At 37.7% G+C, this 21,452-nt stretch overlaps 1 non-coding gene and 1 pseudogene across 2 annotated transcripts; both read right to left on the bottom strand.

The window, feature by feature from the left end:
- Positions 1-596: 596 nt before the first annotated feature.
- LOC149011901 (TMV resistance protein N-like) lies at positions 597-6,664 on the bottom strand (annotated as a pseudogene). The gene is made up of 4 exons (XR_016174566.1): positions 5,830-6,664; positions 3,708-4,806; positions 3,034-3,321; positions 597-2,847 (listed from the first exon to the last, which is right to left on the bottom strand). The product of XR_016174566.1 is annotated as a TMV resistance protein N-like (transcript).
- A 3,469-nt stretch (positions 6,665-10,133) lies between these two features.
- Positions 10,134-10,240, bottom strand: LOC149011900 (small nucleolar RNA R71). The gene has a single exon (XR_016174881.1). It is a non-coding gene; the product is annotated as a small nucleolar RNA R71 (small nucleolar RNA).
- Between the last annotated feature and the right edge of the window lie 11,212 nt (positions 10,241-21,452).

Below are 21,452 nucleotides of genomic sequence, written 5' to 3'. Positions count from 1 at the left end.
TTCTAGAAATTTACTCAATTTTAATGATCTGGCTTGAATATTATATGGGTTAATTAATGTGGTGGCCTTGTAACGTCAATCACTATCTTTGTCTAGAACATCATTCACTCATCCCAAGTTCGAATTGGAGTTGAATCAATGTGTGTAGCTTGGCTGCTTCAGGTCTAAATATTTTGCTCTGGGTTGAGAAAAAAAAAATTCAGGGTAGTGTTGTTCTCAGAGCTGAAATTTGAATTCTATGTATTTGTCATCTTGGATTTACTGGTGACATATTTTATGACCAGAGGAGTTCTGATATTGTGAATAAAAAAATGGAGGGGGGAGGTCGGGGAATTCCTCTCAAAACACTCCTTTCTCATTGAGATGATTTATCTAATAATCATTATCAAGCAAATATTAGAAATGCCTTTCTCATTGAGATGATTTATCTAATAATCATTATCAACCAAATTTTAGAAATTAGAGCAGATTTTACCCAATTATAAAAAGTGACAAAATATTGAGAGAATGAGAGAAGAGAGGGGTACCTGCAACTGCAATGGTTCTTTTTACTACCTGTCATTGGGTTATTATGTCTATCCTTTTTGTAAAAAGCATTAAGAATTTTCAAGACCTTGAATCTCAGATAACTTCTTGCAGCCTTCAGCTGATAGCCACGATAGGTTCTTCAACTTGGACAGACATGGTAATGTTTCAATAGAAATGCATCCATTGATATTCAATGTCTCTAGATTTTCCAACCTATCGAGCCCCTGAATCTCAACTAACATCTCGCAGTCTTTAGCTGATAGGGTCTCCAGCTTCTTTAAGTTTGATAGATATGGTAATTTTTCGATAGAAATGCATCCATCGACATGCAAGAGGTTTAGATTTTCCAACCCATCGAGCCCTTGAATTTCAACTAACTTTTTGCAGTCTTTAGCTGATAGGGTCTCCAGCTTCTTTAAATTTGACAGATGTAATGTTTCGATAGAAATGCATCCGCTGAGATCCAATTTCTCTAGATTTTCCAACCCATTGAGCCCCTGAATCTCAACTAACTTCTTGCAGTTTTTACCTGATAGCCGCATCAGCTTCTTCAAGTTGGACAAACATGGTAATGTTTCGATAGAAATGCATCCGCTGATATCCAATTTCTCTAGATTTTCCAACCTATCAAGCCCTTGAATCTCAAATAACTTCTCGCAGCCGTAAGCACCTAGGGTCTTCAGCTTCTTCAAGTTGGACAAACATGGTAATGTTTCGATAGAAATGCATCTGCTGAGATTCAATTTCTTTAGATTTTTCAACCTATCAAGCCCTTGAATCTCAGATAACTTCTCGCAGCCGTAAGCACCTAGGGTCTTCAGCTTCTTCAAGTTGGACAAACATGGTAATGTTTCGATAGAAATGCATTTGCTGAGATTCAAAGTTACTAGATTTTCCAACCTATCAAGTCCTCGAATCTCAGATAACTTCTCGCAGCCGTAAGCATCTAGGGTCTTCAGCTTCTTCAAGTTGGACAGACATGGTAATGTTTTGATAGAAATGCATTCATTGATACTCAATTCCTTTAGCTTTTCCAAACTATCAAGACCTTGAATCTCAGATAACTTCTTGCAGCCCAAAGTATTTAGGGTCTTCAGCTTCTTAAAGTTGGACAGACATGGTAATGTTTCGATAGAAATGCATCCTTCCATATACAATATGCCTAAATTTTCCAACCTATCAATTCCCTGAATTTGAGTTAGTTTATTACAATACCTGACATCTAGCCTCCTTAGTTTCGTTGAGTAAGAGACACCTGGAAATATTTCGATTGAGTCGCATCTGATAACATACAATTCTTTCAACGATTCTAATCTGCCAATGCCTGCAATATTAATTAGCCGCTCACAATCGAGAGATAGAATTCGAAGGTTCTTCAAAGACAAAGAAGAGAGAGCCGGTTGTACTTCTAATGACGAATAACCCAATGATGGGCACTTTTCTATAGACAGTAAATTGAGGGAGTCCAAATTCTCTAGCCCCAGAATTACTGATAAGTCCCTATTGCTCAAGAGAACTACTGTTTCCAGTTTTGTCAAGCCCTGAAATTTAGGCAATTTTGGCAATGAGGAACAGTACCTCAACGTGAATATCTTCAGGGAATCCAATCCTTCTAGGCTTTCAAGTTTTTCTAGGTTGGGGCAACATTCAATCTGTATTTCTTTTAAATTTCTCATGCCCGAGAATCCTAGTATTTCTCTCAGGTTGTAGTTTTGATGTAATTCGAGAAACTCAAGCCTTGTAAGAGCATTGATGGTAGTGGGTATCTCCACCAGATTGGGACAGTTGTTGAGGTACAAGTGCTCTAAATTTGTCAGAGTTGGCAGACTTGGCGGGAGTGACTTCATTCTACTCCTCGAAGCATTTAAACATATCAGACTTGGAGGGAGCTCTAGAAGTGGGATTATGTCAATCTTTTCATTACGGCTTTGGGATCTATGCCAACCCAGTACTTAAAATTTGGAGGTTTGGCATGTACGGTAGCCGTGTCTCAGAAAAATCAAAATATAGCTCCTTTAAGGCTTCTAGCTGGTAATAGGCCCATCTTTCTGGCAAATGACGGATTCTTGTGTGTTCAAATTTAAGTATTCTGAGAGAAGTCAACTCACAAATGTTGTTTGGGATACACCCTAACCTGTGACAGTAGCTCATGTCCAATGTGACTAAACTCTTAAGATGACCAATGGATTCATCAACTTCAACCAAATTACTACAGTGATGAAGATGCAATTTCTCCAACTGTTTATTTGCCAACAAATTTGGAGTTCGGGATAGTTCATCACAAAAGTTTAGATCCAGAACTTTAAGAGTTTCTGCTTCCTGCATAACAGAAACGAAAATAACTTGATTATTAGTAGATATTAATTAAAAGATAAGTATTCTATAGTTACATATGACAGATGGCAAGCAATTTATGTAATATAATTTTTTCTTTTAAGCAGAAGGGGAGAGAGAGAGAGAGAAATTTTCCCTTACTTGCTTAATATCTTATTTTTAGATACTTACCTTGATATATTTCCAACCTATCCAATCATTCGTGATCTTACTGTGTGACAAATCAAGAACACATAGTCTCCTTAGATTGATTGGTACAAATTGCATAGGACAGCGGTGCCAACTAAGGTATCTCAGATTTGGAAACGAGTGCTCCAAGTTTCTAGTAACTCTGGCATTATTGACTCCAAGTATCTTTAGTCCAGTCATTGCTCCAAATCCTTCAATGATAATGTCCTTAGACCGGCTAAATTCTAAGCTTCCAAAGTGATCACAGAGTCCTTCAATTTTGCTTGTTCCCTGCAAAATAAGCAACTAGATTAGTTATGCGAGATTATATATCATGTACAAAACTGCCAGATTTACAAGCATTAATGACCAAGTCTCTTTAGGATTTAGTTTATGGGTGGGTAGGTCCATCCTATTATAACGGAATAATAACCTCACTCAAGTCATCACAAAATATTATATGGGGTTATGAAAAATTAAATATTTGGAGCTGAGCTGTGGCTGTTGGATTCTTTGTACCTGGGATCCACCGATGTTTACCACTTGATTTCAAACCATACACCTTAATGACTGTTTTCTTAAGTTGATAATATATAAAACCAATGCTTGAAAAACATAAATTTAAATATGCTAATTCATTTATAGAGAACAAACCTATTCATTTATAGAGAACAAACCTGTTGAGTACTCAGTATTTCCTTTACGTCCTTAAATGACCATAGCCTACTACGTTCTCCAAGCACCTTATAGTTTTCCCGCCGGACAATTTCTCTTCCTAGGTTCCTTAGCTGATCATGCATACTGAACTCATTTCTTTCATTAATCTCAATGAGTGACTTTAAGCAAAGATTTTCAATTCCTAAATGTGTTGGAAACTCAAAGCCGTCCCATATATGACATGCAATGTCTTTCTCCCTTCCAACAAAAAAGCAAGCAATATCCAAAAACATCTCTTGCTCCTCATGATCTAATCCATCATAACTTATTCTCAATTTGTCTTGCACTTCTTTATGGGGAGTGTTAGCCAACTTTTTCACAGCATCTATCCATGCTAATTCTCCTAAACAACATAAATATGAACCTATAACCTTCAACGCCAAAGGAAGTCCTCCACTAGTCCTTATCACATCTCTTGAGAGTTTCAAATATTTTGCTGGAGGATGGTCCATCTTAAAGGCATGCTTACTGAAAAGTATAAGTGACTGATTTGGATCCATTTCATTGGGTTTGTATATCTTGTCTACTCCAAGTTTATCGAAAATATGCTTATCCCTTGTTGTAATAATAATCTTGGTTCCAACACCAAACCAATCACCCTTCCCAATTATTGCATTTAAATTAGTACATCTATCCACATCATCAAGAACGATAAAAACCTTTTTAGTGGATGATCTTTGCTTAATAAGAGAAGTTCCTTCATGGACACTACTAATGCTTGTGATCTTCTGGTTCAAGATATTGGTGAGAAGTTGACTTTGCAAATGACTAATTCCCCATGTTTTGATAGTTTCTTGAACATCTTCTAAAAAGCAACATCCTTCAAAATCACGATAGACTTTATTGTACACACATCTGGCAATTGTTGTCTTGCCAATACCACCTAAGCCATAGATGCCCACAATCTGCTTATTTTGTTTAGATTCACTACTCAACAACTCCTTTATTCTTTCCACATGAGAATCCATTCCGACCACATCATCTGAAATAGTCAAGAGGTTCTTGTCTAATTTACTCCAAACTTCCTCGACAATTAATCTTACTAACTTCCCCTCGTACCTGCATAATTCAAACAATAGAAAGAAAATAAATGAGTTGAATGATAATGTATATCTCCCAGATTCTCATTGAAGAGTCAATCGTAGAAAAGTTGCAAAGAACTAGTACAATTTGCTTCCTAGCTAGGTTATTGAACAATCTGTTTAAGTTAGAATGGCCTTAGAAAATTGGATATGAATCCAACCTAATGGTACAAAAGTCACATCAAATACATGATACTTATATCATATCATACTACTATTATAAAAACATGAACTCAATTGAAAAGGCATCATTTATATTTCCTCAAAAGTCCTTAACCATTCAATTTGCATACAATCATAAATAATACTCGACATTGAAATTTTATTTAATAATATAATAGTACTATAATAGTTAACATTATTTGCAACTCCATTTTCAATAATCCATAAATAATCACAAGTAATGCTTATGGGTCACAAATGGTCTTTCAAATTTTATTGATTACAGCAGTGGCGTGGATTTGGACTTAGATAGAATCAAACGCAAGTCCTATTGGGTTGGCTTTGGTTTAGATTATTACGAGCCCATAAAAACACACTTAAAACAAAACCATAGGAAATCACATTTTCCCTCATGGAACTTATTATGTGCATATTAAGTTGAATCCAAGCCGAGAAGCCCCGCAAATTGGACCGAAGCCAACCGGATAAAAAAATTGCCATTAAGCCAATGGAGGTTTGTCGAATGGTAAGATTCATGTCTCTCGGTGGAGATATGGCGGATTCGACTCTAGTGTGTGGAATAATAATAATAATAATAATAATAATAATAATAGTAATAATAATAATAATAATAATAAAAACACTGATATAAATTCGAAACCAAAGTTCTCATATTGGTTTGGCTTTGATTTCCTGGTTACATAAATCCTAGAATGACATCAACATCAACATCAAATTGATTTCAAGAATAGACGGTTCTCGTAATCCAGTGAAGATCTACTCATCTACATACATCGAGAGTTTCAGAGACTAAGGTAATAAAGTTGTTCAGACTTACCCATTAGTAGTATTCTTTAGATCCCAGCCTTTCAATTGACCAATTTCTCTCAGAGCCGTCCTCCATCCCTCTAGAGTCTCCTTGTCGAACCTTTTCTCGTGGCGTTGGAAAGCAGTGCCATAGTTACCAGTCTGGTTTCGGACCTCCGATGGATCTACATGATAGAAAACTGGCAACACTATCATTTGTCTTTGGCCTTCCTGCTTTTTCCTGCACTGCTCGGCAATCTCGGCGACTTCAAGAAGGCACCATTTACTTGAAGCATAATCTTTCGAGAAGATGATAATGGTGATTTGGGACTGACGGATCGCAGAGAGAAGTGCCGGACCGATCTCTTCTCCAATTCGGAGTTCTTCGTCGTCTCTGAAGGTGTGGACTCCGATGTTGTTGAGAGCGTAGTAGAGATGGTCGGTGAAGTTGGTCCGTGTTTCACCTCTGAAGCTCAAAAACACCTCATATTCAAAAGAGGAGGAACCCCAGGAATTGCACTCTTCTGTGGCAGATGATGATGATGATGATGATGATGGTGATGAAGAAGATGAAGACGAAGAAGATGAAGATGATGATGATGATGATGATGCAACGCTATTTCCCTTTGCAGCAGTATACTTTTTTCTCCACAGTTTCATGATGCTAACGAAATTGCAAGAGCAGAAACTTGATTTGATCACTTGTTCGGTCACTTTAATCGGCGTCTGCCGGAAAGCACTGAGGAGAAATGGAATGAAATGAAGTAGCTTCAAAAGAGAGATAAGAAGACTACCCTCCAAGAATGAAATCGCAATTCCTCGCAAATTTCCATCCAAGTTGGCTCGACTTGACTCTCAGCAATGAAGTCGACCTTTATGAACTTTCCTCTAACTTCCTAAGAAGTGGCTTCCTCCTAGCCACTTCATAAAAGTCTATCCACTCGCTCGAAATTAACATCAGTAGTAATTGACATAAATGAACCTTCCTCGAAATTTCCCAAGTGTAGATTCCCAATAGTATTTTTATTTATTTATTTGGTAAATAGTTTCATTAGGCTACGGCAGAGCCCGAGGCTGATGAACTCAACCAAGGAGTGGAGAGATGCCAAACCGTCGTGCCCACAATCGACATGGCCTTCTTAGCTAGGACACGAGCAATTACATTGCTAGACCTAGGAATTACATCAAACTTACATTCTAAGAAAGTATAGCTTTCTTATATCCACAATGATAGGATCAAGATCTAAATTAATGGTTGTCGTTGGATGTTGGAGGATCCTAATTAGCTCGGCACAATCATACTAGAATATTGCTCTATCGATGCATTCTCCAAGTGATTCCAACATGGCTGATCACAGTGCCAATTCTTCTCCTACAAGAGCACATTCAAAATGCTCCTTTTTGGATACAGCCATTATCAGCAGCCCATTTGATTTTGGGCCGAATTGAGAGAAGCATCACATTTAATTAAGTGCCAGCCAAGTTGAATAATACCATCAGATCCAACTCTAAAGTGATTGCATCGTTAGTGCATTTGCCTTAATCCCGAGCTGATTCGCCTTCCTAAACTTTTCAAGGAGAATAGTTGCTCTGTTTGCTACTTCTAGTGGAGAACGTTTTCCTAGATTAAACATAGCATCATTCCTTGCAAGCCAGATTTCCCTGGTGATAAAGAAGCAGAGGCTAATAAATTTCCTGGCTTCCCACTTCCCTCTTGGAAGAATTTTGCAAAGACCTTCAAGCTAGTCCATGAATTTGGGTTGTTGTTGCTCTGGTGGTCGGTATGAAAGAGGGCAGACGAACCATACTTTAAGAGCGTCACAGTCCAAAAACAGGTGGCCGGTGTCTTCTTCCTTGTTACAGCCCCTTGGGCAGTTATAATCTCCTTTTATGTTGCGTCTTCTCAGGCTTTCACTGATAGGAAGCTCTTCTGCACATGATCTCCATAGTAAATGACGGATCTTGGGCATCGTATAAGCTTTCCAGATCATGTTCCAGGTTTTGCTGGTTATGCTTTTCCACCGCTGGGTACGAGAGGTAGTGGTTTGATGTTGTTCCTCAGCTAAATCTTTATTTGTCAGTGCATGATATGTGCATTTAACTGAAAAAAATTCATTTTTTGTTAGCACCCCACACCAGTGCATTCTCTGTGGGAAAAAGCCCTAATTGAATACGTCGGATCTCAACTGCATCAATGGAATGGAAGTATTCCTGTAACAGATCTTCTCTCCACATCCCGCTATCTTCTGTGATAATATCTTCCACCCAAGTGACAGTGCATCCCTCTGGTTTTGGATATCTAATTTTTCCTCCAACTGTATTCGGCAACCATCGGTCCTCCCATATTTTGATCTGGTTTCCTTTTCCAAGTTTCCACCTTAAATTTTCTTCTAGAATTGTCTTACCTTCCAGTATACTTCTCCAAGCCCAGCTGGGATTTTGCCCCAATTTTGCATCCAGAAAATTGTTGTTGGGGAAGTAGATGGCTTTGGTGAAACAAGCCCACAGAGTGTTAGGTTCACTCCATAGTCTATATGCAATTTTTGTGAGGAGCACTAAATTCTGCCTCTTTGTATCATAGAGACCTAGTCCACCTTTCTCTTTTGATGAGCATAGCCTCTTCCAGCTTACCCAGTGGGTTTTTTCTTTTCCTCCATGTTCCCCCCAGAAGAAATTTGCAGATTTTTTTTTTAAAATCTTCATGGATGCTCTTTGATATTTTGAAATGTGCACTAGCAAATTGGGGGAGAGCCATTGCCACTAATTTTAGAAGCACTTCTTTTCCTACACATGACAGCAACCTCAGTTTCCAACTTTCAAATTTTCTGTTTACCTTTTTTGTCAAAAAACCAAAAGTATTTGTTTTTGAAATTCCAATCTCTGGTGGCAATCCCAAATACTTTGTAGGTTCTTTTGTGTATGATATCTTCAAGATTCTTGAGAACCAACATTTAAAACATTGAGGTGTATTTGGAATGAATACCAGGGCCTGATTTGTCCATGTTGATTTCTTGTCCATTGCCTCTACAATAACTCTGAAGGGTTGATTTAAAATTTTGTACTGCTCTAAGATTCAATTCCGAAAACAATAGAGTATCATCTGCGAAGAGCAAATGAGATATGGTGGGTGCTCTATTCTTGACTGAAATACCTTTGATGCAACCAGCTTGTTCTTCTTTTTCAATAAGGGCACTGAAACCCTGTGCACAAAGGATAAACAAAGCAGGGGACATATGGTCACCTTGCCTTATTCCCCTGGTTGGGGTAACAGGACTACTGACATTTCCATTTATGAAAAGCTTATACAAAAATAGAGGATACACAACTCATAACTAGAGAGATCCAGGAAAGATTAAAACCCAATCTTACCAGCATTGCTTCAAGGTATGACCATTCCACTCTATCATAGGCCTTTTCATATCTAGTTTGAGTCCCATAAATTTTTTCTTGCCTTCTTTTCTCTTCTTGATGTAGTTAAACAGCTCATGCGCCATGAAGATATTATCTGAGATTTGTCTGGGGGGAATAAATGCTGATTGGAAGGGACTAATTATTTCTGGAAGGAGTTCTCGTAGTCTTTGAGCTATAGTCTTTGACATGACTTTTGAGGCCACTCCTCCTAGGCTAATTGGGCAAAATTTCTCTGCTGAATTAGGGCAACGCACCTTTGGGATAGGACAAATGTATGAGACATTCAACTTTGGGTCCATCTTACTTGTAGAGAAACACTCAAGAACAAAGTTAGATAAAGTTTGGCTTGTGGAGTCCCAGAGTTTTTGGAAGAAGACAGGAGGAAAGCCATCAGGTCCAAGGGCTTTTAATGGACTCATTGCGAACATAGCAGACGTTATTTCCTCAGGGTATGGGGGGGGGGGGGCACACAGTTTAACATTCATCTCAGGTGTGACAATGGGCTGAGCAGCTAAAAGAATGTTTTCCATTGCCAAAGGGTCAACAGGATCTGAGGTAAAGGTGGTGGTAAAATGGGAAGTGAGAATTTTTGTGATTTCAGGAAGGTCAGTAGTCCATTCTCCATTTGCATCTTTGATTTTGAGGATTTTATTTACCTGTCTTCTTTGTAATGTTGTAGCATGAAAAAAGGAGGTATTGCTATCACCTTCTTTAAGCCAGGATATCCTTGATTTCTAAAGCCACAGTTGCTCCTCTTTAGCTAACTCCTCCACCAGCATGTCTGATAATATGTTTACTTTTTCTTGTGAAAACCTAGCATCCGGAAGCCTGTGAGTTTTGTCTAACTTTGCAGTGATCTTTTTTATGTTTTATTGGATATTTCCAAAAGTACTTTTGTTCCATTTTCTTATCTTTAAGACGAATAAGATAAGAAATGATATTCTTCAATTTCGTCAGAAACCCAATGAGTCATTTGCTAAGGTAATGGAGAGGTTCCAAAGCCTTCTCCAAGAATGCCCTCACCATAGTATAGAATTATGGCATTTATGTCAAATAATTTATGAGGGTATCGATTACCAAACAAAGCAACTTTTGGAATCTATGTGCCCCACAGGATTTACATCGTTCACTGATGATTCCGAAGCTTGGGGATTTCTTTTAGACCTAGCAGATAGAACTAGAGAATGGGAGTCAACCCAAGAATCTGAAAGGATTAGTAGGGGATATTTTGTTGATAGCCAAGTTCATAAGGATGCACAAATAGATAGTCTTTTGAAAAAGTTAGAGACTTTGGTAGTTAAAGCTGCACCACCACCACCAAGTCAAGCACATTTTATTGAAAAATCTATTGCTATATGTGTATGGTGTCAGTCTCCTACACATGTACTTGAGGAATGTCCATACTATTTTGGAGGCCAACATAAAAATGTTAGTGCGATGTTTCCAAACCCGTACAATCTTGGGTGGAAGAATCATCCTAATTTTTCATGGTCTCAAAGACAAAACCAAAATGGATTAAGCAATTATTCCACACAAAATCACTTTGGTGCCCCTCAAAAACAAAGTGCCTAATTTTCTCATAATCCAAATCTCTAGTTCCCTCAAGCTTCAAATTTCCAGAATGCCAATTTAGCTAGGCCTGTCAATACACCTATTGTGCCTTATATGCCTCACATTGGACAAAATCAATCATCACCTGGTTTCAACAGAGGTAACAATCCAGAGTTTTCTCGTCTCTCTTCCTTAGAGAAAAATATGGAAGTACTTTCAAGCACCTTCATGACTTCTATGCATAATATGGAGAAACAAATTTCCACTCTTGCAAGTGTTTTGTCTGAGCGAACAAAAGGTAAAATGCCTAGCCAACCTGAGTTAAATCCTAGGATTCAAATTCAACAAAGACCACCAAATCAAGTAAACCAAGTTGAATCCTCCCATTCTTCTTTAGCTTCAATTAATTATGTGTCTACATTGAGAAGTGGGAAAGGATATTTAACATGTGAGTCACATATTAATGAAAAGAGCAAGATTAGTGACCACTGTGATGAGGAGAATGTTCAAGTATCTCCTAATAAAAGTTTGTCTGAGAAACCCATAGAAGTTGAGGATGAGCCAGTTGCTTTAGCAATACCTAAGTTTGGAGAACCACTATCAGAAACTATGAGAAAAGAGGAAATTTCAAATGAGAGTCCTTATGTTCCTAAGGCTCCTTATCCTAGTCGTCTAGTTAATAAGAAGAATACTGCAACTATGGAGAAAATTTTTGATGTCTTCAAAAAGATAGAAGTGAATATCCCTCTTTTGGATGCCATATCCCAGATCCTCGCCTATGCAAAAGTGTTGAAAGATTTATGCACTCATAAAAGAATCACTAGCATTCCTAAAAAGGCGTTCTTGGCAGGTAACATTAGTTCCATAATTACTCAACCTGTAGCAGCCAAGTATAAGGATCTAGGGAGCCCCACCATAGCTTGTGTCATAGGCAATACACACATTGAACATGCTTTACTTGATCTTGGTGCAAGTGTGAATCTTTTGCCTTACCATGTTTATAAGCAACTAGGACTGGGAGAATTGAAAGCAACTAGAACTACTCTTCAATTGGCAGGTAGGTCAGTTAAGATTCCTAAAGGGATGGTTGAAGATGTTTTACTGAAAGTGGGAGAATTTATATTTCCAGTTGATTTCGTTGTGCTAGATACTAAACCTTTTTCAATCAAAGATGAAATCCCAATAATTCTAGGAAGACCATTTTTGGCTACCAGTAATGCATTAATCAATTGTCGAAATGGTCTCTTACGGTTGTATTTTGGAAATCGAACTATGGAGTTTAATATGTTCAGGATAGGGAAACAACCACAAATAGAAGAAGAGATCAATATGCTTGAGGAATCTTTTGATTTTTTTAATGATGTGATTACCAACTTTGAGATTGATTTTGATTCTGAATTTCAAGAATGTATGGATATGTTGGATGATGATAGTGAAACTTTCTTTTCTAAAGTCTTAAATTTTTACACACCTTTGGAGCCTATTAAACCCCTATCCATCTCCATCTCCATTCCTAAGCCTTCAATAATTGAACCCCCTCAGCTAGAATTGAAAGAGTTGCCTTCTAATTTGAAGTATGCTTTCCTGGGACAAGATAATCATCTTCCTGTCATTGTTGTCTCTAATTTAACTTTTGACAAAGCAGAAGAGTTGATCACACTATTGAATGATAATAGAGAAGCATTGGGTTGGTTTGTCACTCAGATCAAAGGTCTAAGATATTCCATTGAATAACATCATATTCATCTTATGAAAGATGCAAAACCTTCTACAGAACCTCAACGTATGATGAGAATTTTCTTTAACATTGTGAATGTTTTTCTTGAGATCTTTAGAGATGATTTTTCGATTCACGATTTTTCTTATTTGGAGTGCCTTCCCCATCATACATTGATATTGAAGATAAGACTAAAGCTTCCCATGATAAGCACATCTTGACTGAAAGGTATACCCCTCATTTGTCTTCCTTGTTTAGCATTCATGCATTGAGGACATTGCATTACTTAAGTGTGTGTGTGGGGGGGGGGGGGGGGATAGATTCATTGTAGATTTTAACTTTGACTTTTGGTTAGTATACATATTCTTTCAATTGCTATGATGTGTGAAATGAGAGTGATTTTGATACCCATCATGAACACATAAAAACCCTATTGAGAGGAAGGTAATTTGTATATATGTTGAGATGATATTTTCCTTAGAAAAATTAAAGGCCCTTAACTTAAGGCGTTGCACCATCTATGAGTTTTGTGGATCCTTGTTTCTTTGGCTAGAAGTTGATATCAATTTCGTGTATGGCATAAAAAAAAAAAAAAGTAGAAAGTAAAAGTTGAATTCCTTGGAACTAGACAGGGCACTCTGACTCAGGAATCGAGGTGACTTGATCGAAACTCTTAAGAATGAGATTATTGAAAAGAACTCTCGCATCACTGTCTATGTGGGCATATGCAAAGCAAAGCTACAAAGTAACTTGGGTTTTTGGTGTTTGCTCCACCATGTCATTCAAGCCAACCGTAGTGGAGTAATGTAGAGATCACTACTCAAAAGAAAAAATGAGAAATAAATACAAGTGTCATCAATGCCTTGGTAAAATTGTTTGGTCAAAATACTTCAAAACCTTAGTCATTGGTCCCCTTACTTTATGAGTGGTTTTGCTTAAAGGATAGGTGTACTTGAAAGATATAAGGTGAGTCTTTGATTGAGATATATGCTAAGTCTCAAGAATCAATATGGGGTAATAAAGTTCAAGTGTGGGGGATCTTAAATCAATGGTGAGAAAAATTGTCATAGCTATTGATCCTGTATGAGTACTTACCAATTGTTAGAGTTGGAATTTGCAATGTTTTATTTTGAGCTAAAATTGGAATTTGGATGTACATTCACTGCAAACATCCACGAGATAAAACTCGTCCTCTAGGGGTAACCTAGTGGTTTAAAGGTTTGTTGCACATGCTAAGTGTAACTGTGATTCCTATGAAAGTGAGTTAGGATTTATTTTGTTGCACTAGTTTCTTACCTGCATTTGTATTTTTCTTTAATTTTTGCTTGAGGGCAAGCTTAGTCTAAGTGTGGGGGAATCTGATGAGCACATTTATGTGTGAAATCTTAGGGCATAAAGCATGCATTTTATACACTTAGAGTGGAGTTACCTTGGGTTTTATGTTGTTTTTGTAGATTTTAGGACTTTTCAAGATTTAAGCAAATATTTGGAGTTTTGGGCTTGAATCATGCTATTTTACACGTCAAGAAGTCCATTTAAATTCTCAAATGCGAAAATGGGCCTGATCTGGAGCATGATGGGCTAGAGATGTGTGATTATGGGCCAACTCCGAAATATTGAAGAGATAAAGAAGGCAAATTTGATCTACGGCTGAGATTATAAATTATCAATCAAATCTACAGAGATATTATTGAGAGAGTCCACATGGAGAAAATAGTCCTTGCATACTTCAATATCTTATTTTCTATTTGGGATTTGATTAAAGAAAGAAAAAGAGGAAAAAGAATTATATTCAGATAAGGATGAAGTAAAATCCCGTTTTTGAATGTCTCTGTCCAGTTTCGATCAAGCCCTTCATCGAACAGTCATCCGATGTCCGATCGTGCTAATTTTTGGAGGAGAGCTTCACGACTACTTAAACCTCAAATTCAATGGTGGAATTATGCATCTGATCTCTCTAAGTCGGCATGATTAGTACGTCAAAACCCTAATTGGATGAGTCAGATAGAAACCCTGAGTTTTATTCAAATTCAGCCGTGCCTCATATCTCATGTAAACTCTATAAAAGGAGAGCATACTCCATCAAAGGAGAACATGTTTTAGAGCTTAGTAGAAGCATTCTTTCTTCTCTCTTCAGTTTATTTAGGCTTTTTCTAGTTTTCTTTGCTTGCATTTGTGAGATTTAAATTTCTAGATTCAATGTTTAGGTTTAATTTTTTTATGTAATGCAATTCAAGTTCAAGTTTCAAGTTTTTATATTCGTTTTTCTCTGGGTCTAGCAATTGCAGATTTAGATCATTCTAGATCTAGATCTGGTTGTTAGGGTTGGTTGAGATTCGAATCGTTTGTTCAATTCGCAAGTAAGTAACATTCTTCATTAATCTTCTTTCCTCCCTCCATTCCCGCTTCTATCTACCCCTCCATATTCTTAATTTAGGATTTACTTTCAGCATTTACTTTTTTTTCTCCCATCCCCTGGATCCTTGATCAGAGATGCCTACAGTCGTGCCTCTCTTTGGTTAAGGTTTCCATTTTACTTTCTACAATTTAGTTTCTGTTATTTATTTTATGTTATTTACTTTCTGCAATTTACTTTAAACACTGTTAATTGTTCTCCCTTCTCCTGGATCCTTGATCGGAGATGCATACAGTCGTGCCTCTCTTTAATTAAGGCTTCATTTTCCTTTTATTGCTTTGTTATTTACTTTCTGCACTGTTTTTTTTTTTTTAATATCCGTTCCCCCGATCGGTGGACTGTAAGCTACGGCAAATGGTCCACAGTCAAAGTCATTATTATTATACTCCCCTTCCCTTGATCCAGAGCTGACACTCAGATCACTTCCCTTTTCCTTTTATTTTTATTGTTCGCATTTTTTTCCTGTCTTTTATTTATGGATTGATTGTATTTAATTTATTTTTCGTTTTAATTCGATTGCATTAGATGTATAGATTATGATCATTTAGTTTAGTTAATTAGTTAACAAAAATTGAATCATTCCACTCTCGCATTACTATTAAGAAGTTGAATTCTAAGTGGCATATCTTCTTGAGATCGACCCGTTAGCTAGACGATACCGTGCGCTTGCGGTTACTTTTAAATTTCACAAACAGGAAGTTTAATGAAAAACTCAGGATTGTGCCAAAGGGGATGGGGACACTTTTGTAGAAATTCAGTGTGAGAAGAGGCACAACAGTGAAGAAGAAACTGTTGTTTTAGGGTGTCAATTTGGTTGACCATGAAGAGACGAGGAATTGAGGTCCAGGGTAGAGTGTGCTGCCTATAGGTTAGACCTTGGGAAGACCATTTCACAGAAGAAAGGGTACTAAGGAGATCAAAACCTATTAGGAGGTCTTTGCCAGGAAGAGTAGATCCTAGAACTCTATGGTGAAGGGTAAGAGTTGGGAAAAGCCGGATTGAGATGGGATTTTTAGAAATCAGGTCTATGGTGAAAGACTCACCATTGGCTGCTAATAGGGGTTGATGGTAGGGTTTCCATGAGGAGGAGGGAAGAAGGGTAGGATTCATGATGGTAAAGGCTGCACCAGTATCGAAGAATGGGATTACTGTTGTGGGGCGAGACCATGCACCAGTATCCTCTGTTGCCTCAAGCTATAAAATCACCATGGCTTTAGCCCAATTCTCAATTTCTGAACCATGGTCTCACCCCACAACAGTAATCATAACAGTCATTTTTTCCCCAATTGGTTGGATTCTTATCCAAGGGTAGTTGCCTATGGGTGACTAATATTTGTACTCAATAAATAACTATCATTTTCTACTTAAACGAACACACAATTCAATCAAACAACAGTGCTCTTTCCTCAATCTTATTTTAAGCATGTAGTGTAGATTTAAGTTGTTACACTTCACCTAGCCAATACCAAACTTACCCAAATACCAGTAGATGTGGATAGATGTAATCCACAGTCACAAGATCAGGTTTATAGTAACTCCCATAAACAATTCATACAATAACATAATCATTGAGCAAGAATAATAGTCTGTCGAAATTGTATAAAAAGTCAGCAGAAGTTTATGATGATAAGTGTATCAAAAGGAAGGAAAGGAAGAAATGTTTAATTACAATCATTGATAATTCTATCTAAATCTAAATGGTAAATGTTCCAATCAAACGTCTCTCTGTCTCTATACATAACTAAGCTCCAATAAAAAAGGCTAAGTTGTCATAGGAACACTCCAGACATGCACACAAGTCACCATGTACGTCAATATCCCCATAATCAAGTAGCTCGTGAAAATCCATCGTGTACTCATGTATTATCTAGTCATCGTAACCTGCAGCACAATCTAAAACAATATTTCCACAACAGGTGAGTTCCATAGAATTTAGCAAGATCCTCAACAACATATGTCCACATACTTAATACTTCACTTATGAAAAGTGTAAATGAAGTGAAATGCAATGCAAGAGTGCTCCTAAGACTCTAATCATGCTGGTCTCTAATTAGGTAGACATGCATTAAGATGCACACAGTCTCTTCTGGATAATCTCACACAAACGTCTCACGGAGTGTCACCGATCTTGAGCATCACAATCAAGGTATAGGGATAACAGTCCAATCAACAACTATGACTGGGGTTTAAGGTCATACTATCTTACAATGACCAATTGGTATGATAACTAGCACGTATCAGGGAAATAACTAGCCCAATGCATAAGTCACCTACATTAACATATTAATGAAAGTCCAAATACATTCCCACATGCATCTCACACTTTTGGTCCAATATCCTTCCAAGTCTAGAAAATGTCATATATCTTCATGGGATGGCTACCATCTAATATACACTCGTAACCCTATTTATCATCTACATATAATAAAGCCAACACTCTCGTGTCTCCTCACAGAGTCTCATTGGTCTTAGGCGCCTATGAGTTCTACACATATCATATGCAACCCCGCCAATGAATGGCCCCCATGGTACATCTATGTCCCCTCACGGAGTCTTACTGGCCTTGGGCACCCACTAATCCAATATAGCAGCCACGAGTCACTCAGCCTCAATTCTTGTGCCAATAGGGTAGTAACATGTTAGGGGTATTACTAACCAAATGCAACTAGACATCTTACACATGCATCTAAGTCTACATGGCCATTCTAAGGTTTTGAGGGCAATGGTTAATGCAACAACTCTAGGTCAATATCCATGTTAATAACAAATAACCCAATACCCAAACCTTAGCATTATCACGATTCAATAACAAATGCAACAAAGAATATAAATATCTTGGTTTCATATAATCCATAATCTACCCATTCATATATGCTCAAGAGAAACATATTCAGAACAGTAAAATAGGCATCATTGATATAATTTAAGAGACCATGATTCAACACATGTACACATGAGGTTGAATCCCTCATCTATAAACCTCTCAAATAATGACAAGATGTAGCCTAGCATGCCTTGAAATATCCTAGAAAATTCATGGTTTAAGTTAAACTAACATCGGAGATCAATCGGGCTTCAAAACAGACAAAAAATAGAGGCAACAGGGTAGTGGTCTATAAGGGGGTCAAGCGTTGGGCGACCTCCATGGGTGACCACCACTTAGATAGTGGGGTGGGGTAAACCGAGGGGGTCTTCTGTAGGGCGACCTCCCTGCATGTGTGAACAGCACCCAAGTGCAAACTACGTCGTCTTCACTCCTTTGCTTCCGATGAGTTCCAGGTCAGTCGAGAGTTCTAAAACCCTCTCAAAAACATCCTCAACATCCCCAACAACCTTATATTGAAGTACCAACTCAGATATAACAAAACACAACTCTAGGTTTTCTCTAAGATCTTCTTGTGATGAAAATTCAGCAACTAGAATGATTGAAGAATCATTCATGTCGCTTGATCCAATCATAAAATAGGGTTTCTTTGATCGAATACGTTACTTGACAATGATCTCCTTCATCCAAAGTAAGAAGAAAGTAAGGGTTGGAGGTTGGGAATGAATTCTTACCTTTAATTTTTCAAAATTGGATTTGAATCGCAAAATCGCAACGGGAACGCAACTTCCTTCATCTTTGACGTGAACTCTCTGATACGTACAAGGGTTCTTTGATGGCTAAGCAATAAAACAATATGTTTTAAGGTGAAAACGCTTTTAAATAGTGTTCAGAAGCTAAAAACCTAATTTTGCTCTTAAGGTATTCGTGGGCTCCAAGGAGGTCGTTCAAGTGGGTTGCCCCAAGCACCTACCTCCGATTGACCTCCACCTCCCCCCCCCCCCCCAATTTTTAACAAAGATGGGGTCTCTTGGGCTGGTAAGTCCGTGATACAAACACAAGCTTATACACTGTCTTAGGGGCTCTTACCTAGACTAGGGGACCTTCCAACTCTATCTTTTGTCAGCAATTAATCCACCTTCCCAGTCCATCCGGGTTCGTGTCAAATCTTCTTCTAAAATTCAACAAACTGTCACATTTGCAATTAAAATTTTCGGGTTAGGATCCTAAGGATTTCACAGTTGAGATGATCTAATCTATCAGGTAAAACCAAGATGAGATTTGCAAAATGTCAAAATTGGTATAAAAGGAACTTAAGATGGACTAAAATGGTCCATCCTCGTTGAAATATGCAGGATGGACTGCCACATGCTGAGATTTTGATAGAGATGGGCCAAGATTTCAACCAACACTTGGTAACTTTTTCTTGTCGGGCCCATCTCTTCTTGGTTTGCTGGGGAACTAAAGATTTCAGTGCAATTTTGGGGAGATTTGAACTATGGTGGTAAGCCAGAGAATCTTTTGGTATTTATCTCAGTCAAGCTCGGTCTATGGTGGTAAGGAGATGGTGGGCTTTATCAGGCACAAGATGGATAGGATGCAAATAGAGGAACGAAATTTAGGATATTTCAGGATTGCCCAGAGATTTCTGGTCTGGATATACATGTAATTAAGGAAGCCCACTCCCTTGTTGATGGTAATGCCAAAGGTGGGGACATGGATCTATAATTCTTCTTTAGTTAATAAAAATGACCCTTAGCAGAAAGCAGATGCATTGTTTACCTTAACAAGGGCTCCAAAAGGACTTGCAGTGACCTGTAAAAAATAATAGTGAAAACATACAATTAGATATTTCTTTTCAAGAAATTAAATATCATGCCTAAATCTAAAGCAGTAGCTGCTTCTGAAGAACCAACCAATAAGATACATTCAACATATTTTCTTGTGCATATACTGAGAGCAATTAAAATCTGATTTTCTGATGTAGTAGAGCTATAGAACCTAGTGTGTTGTATATGACCACTTTTGTAAATATTCACCTTGAATTCACTCTTTCAGGTTAGGTTGGACGGGAGGAATTCAAGACAGTTTGCACAGTATCTGCTACTGATTCCATATTTGACTCCAGGGAATTTAATTTAACTGATGATAAAATACTTACCAAAATTCAATTATTAAGCTGATGCAAAGGAGAATGAGGAATATAACCTTAACGTAGTAGCCTTCAAACTTAACTAGCACCTGTGGCTCCATCTGATTCACTCATGCTTCCTTTCATGAACAAGCACAGAAAACATAAACAAAGGATGAATGAGGAAAAACTAACCTAAAGCATTTGGTTGATCAGTAGACATGATCTTTCAATGAAAGACAACCAAAAATGAACAAGAAAAAAAAATGTCAAGGAGGTCAGCTCCCTTCTTCAATTTGTAGCTGTAGATAAGGGAAATGAGGTCCCTAGCAATAATACCTTAATGAGAGAGCTGATGATGTTCAAGGTACTCATGTTTTGCCTTCTTTGTCCCTGCAATGTAAAGGCATTTTGTGGCCATTAAAAGGCTGCATCAGATACCTCCATGACATTGGCCTTTGGCATCTGCCCACCAAATCATGACAATGTCATTGCAGCTAGGTCAATTGTGAAAGCAGCAGCTGAAACTCTGCCAAAGGAAACTGTAACATAGAGTTATAAGTTGGTTTGGAATCTACTTTCTTCAATTTTTCTGTCCTTCGGCCACCTCTCATGGCTTGTCTCAACGTTTGATGCCACAACTACATTATCCTGAAACAGAAATGGACAAGAATCAGGCAGCGAGATGGGTAGGGGAAACAAAGCTTATTTTGCTGCATGAATTCTTCAAATTTTAAAACCAGGGTGGTGGGGGTTGGGAATTCAAACTGAGGCAATCACTTGACTTGGCCAATACAGAGAATGAGATATAGAAAAATGCATAATAGAATCTGATTTTCTAAAGTTTCAAAGCCATGGAACCTTTTGTTGTACATGACCATCTTTTGTCCATAGCAACCCAGAATTCCCTCTTTCATGTGGTGAAAGGGGATTTTAAGACAGTTGACATGGTATTTGCTAATACTGATTCCAGATTTGAATTCACATATTTTAATTGAACTTGAGTTGTACGTGGCCATATTTTAGGTGCATCATGAACAATTCTCAGTTTTATTTATAGGATGATCGAAGGATCTAATTTTGAATAGATCTGCAACACTTCGATTCTGCTTTCCAGAGACTTACTCAATTTTAATGACCTGGCAGAATATTATATGGGTTAATTAATGTGATGGCCTTGTAACGTCAATCAGTATCTTTGGCTAGAGCATCATTCACTCATCCCAAATCCGAATCGGAGTTGAATCAATGTGTGTAGCTTGGCTGCTTCAGGCCTATATATTTTGTTCTGAGCTGAGAAAAAGAAAATTCAAGCAATGTTGTGTGCAGTGCTGGAAATTTGAATTCTATGTATTTGTTGTCTTGGATTTACTAGTGACATATTCTATAACCAAAGGAGTTTTGATATTGTGAAAAAAAAAAAAAAGAGACGTGGGGGAATTCATCTAAAAACACCCCTTTCTTGTTGAGATGATTTTCTGATAATCATTATCAAGCAAATTTTAGAAATGAGAGCAGATTTTACCCAATTATAAAAAATGACAAAATATTGAGAGAGTGAGAGAGAGAGAGAGAGAGAGAGAGAGAGAGAGAGAGAGAGAGGG

Source organism: Hakea prostrata, chromosome 7, assembly GCF_041222555.1.
Source record: "Hakea prostrata isolate BN-2017 chromosome 7, UWA_Hpros_2, whole genome shotgun sequence".
NCBI lineage: Eukaryota > Viridiplantae > Streptophyta > Magnoliopsida > Proteales > Proteaceae > Hakea > Hakea prostrata.
This window is presented reverse-complemented; position numbering and strand designations above follow the sequence as displayed.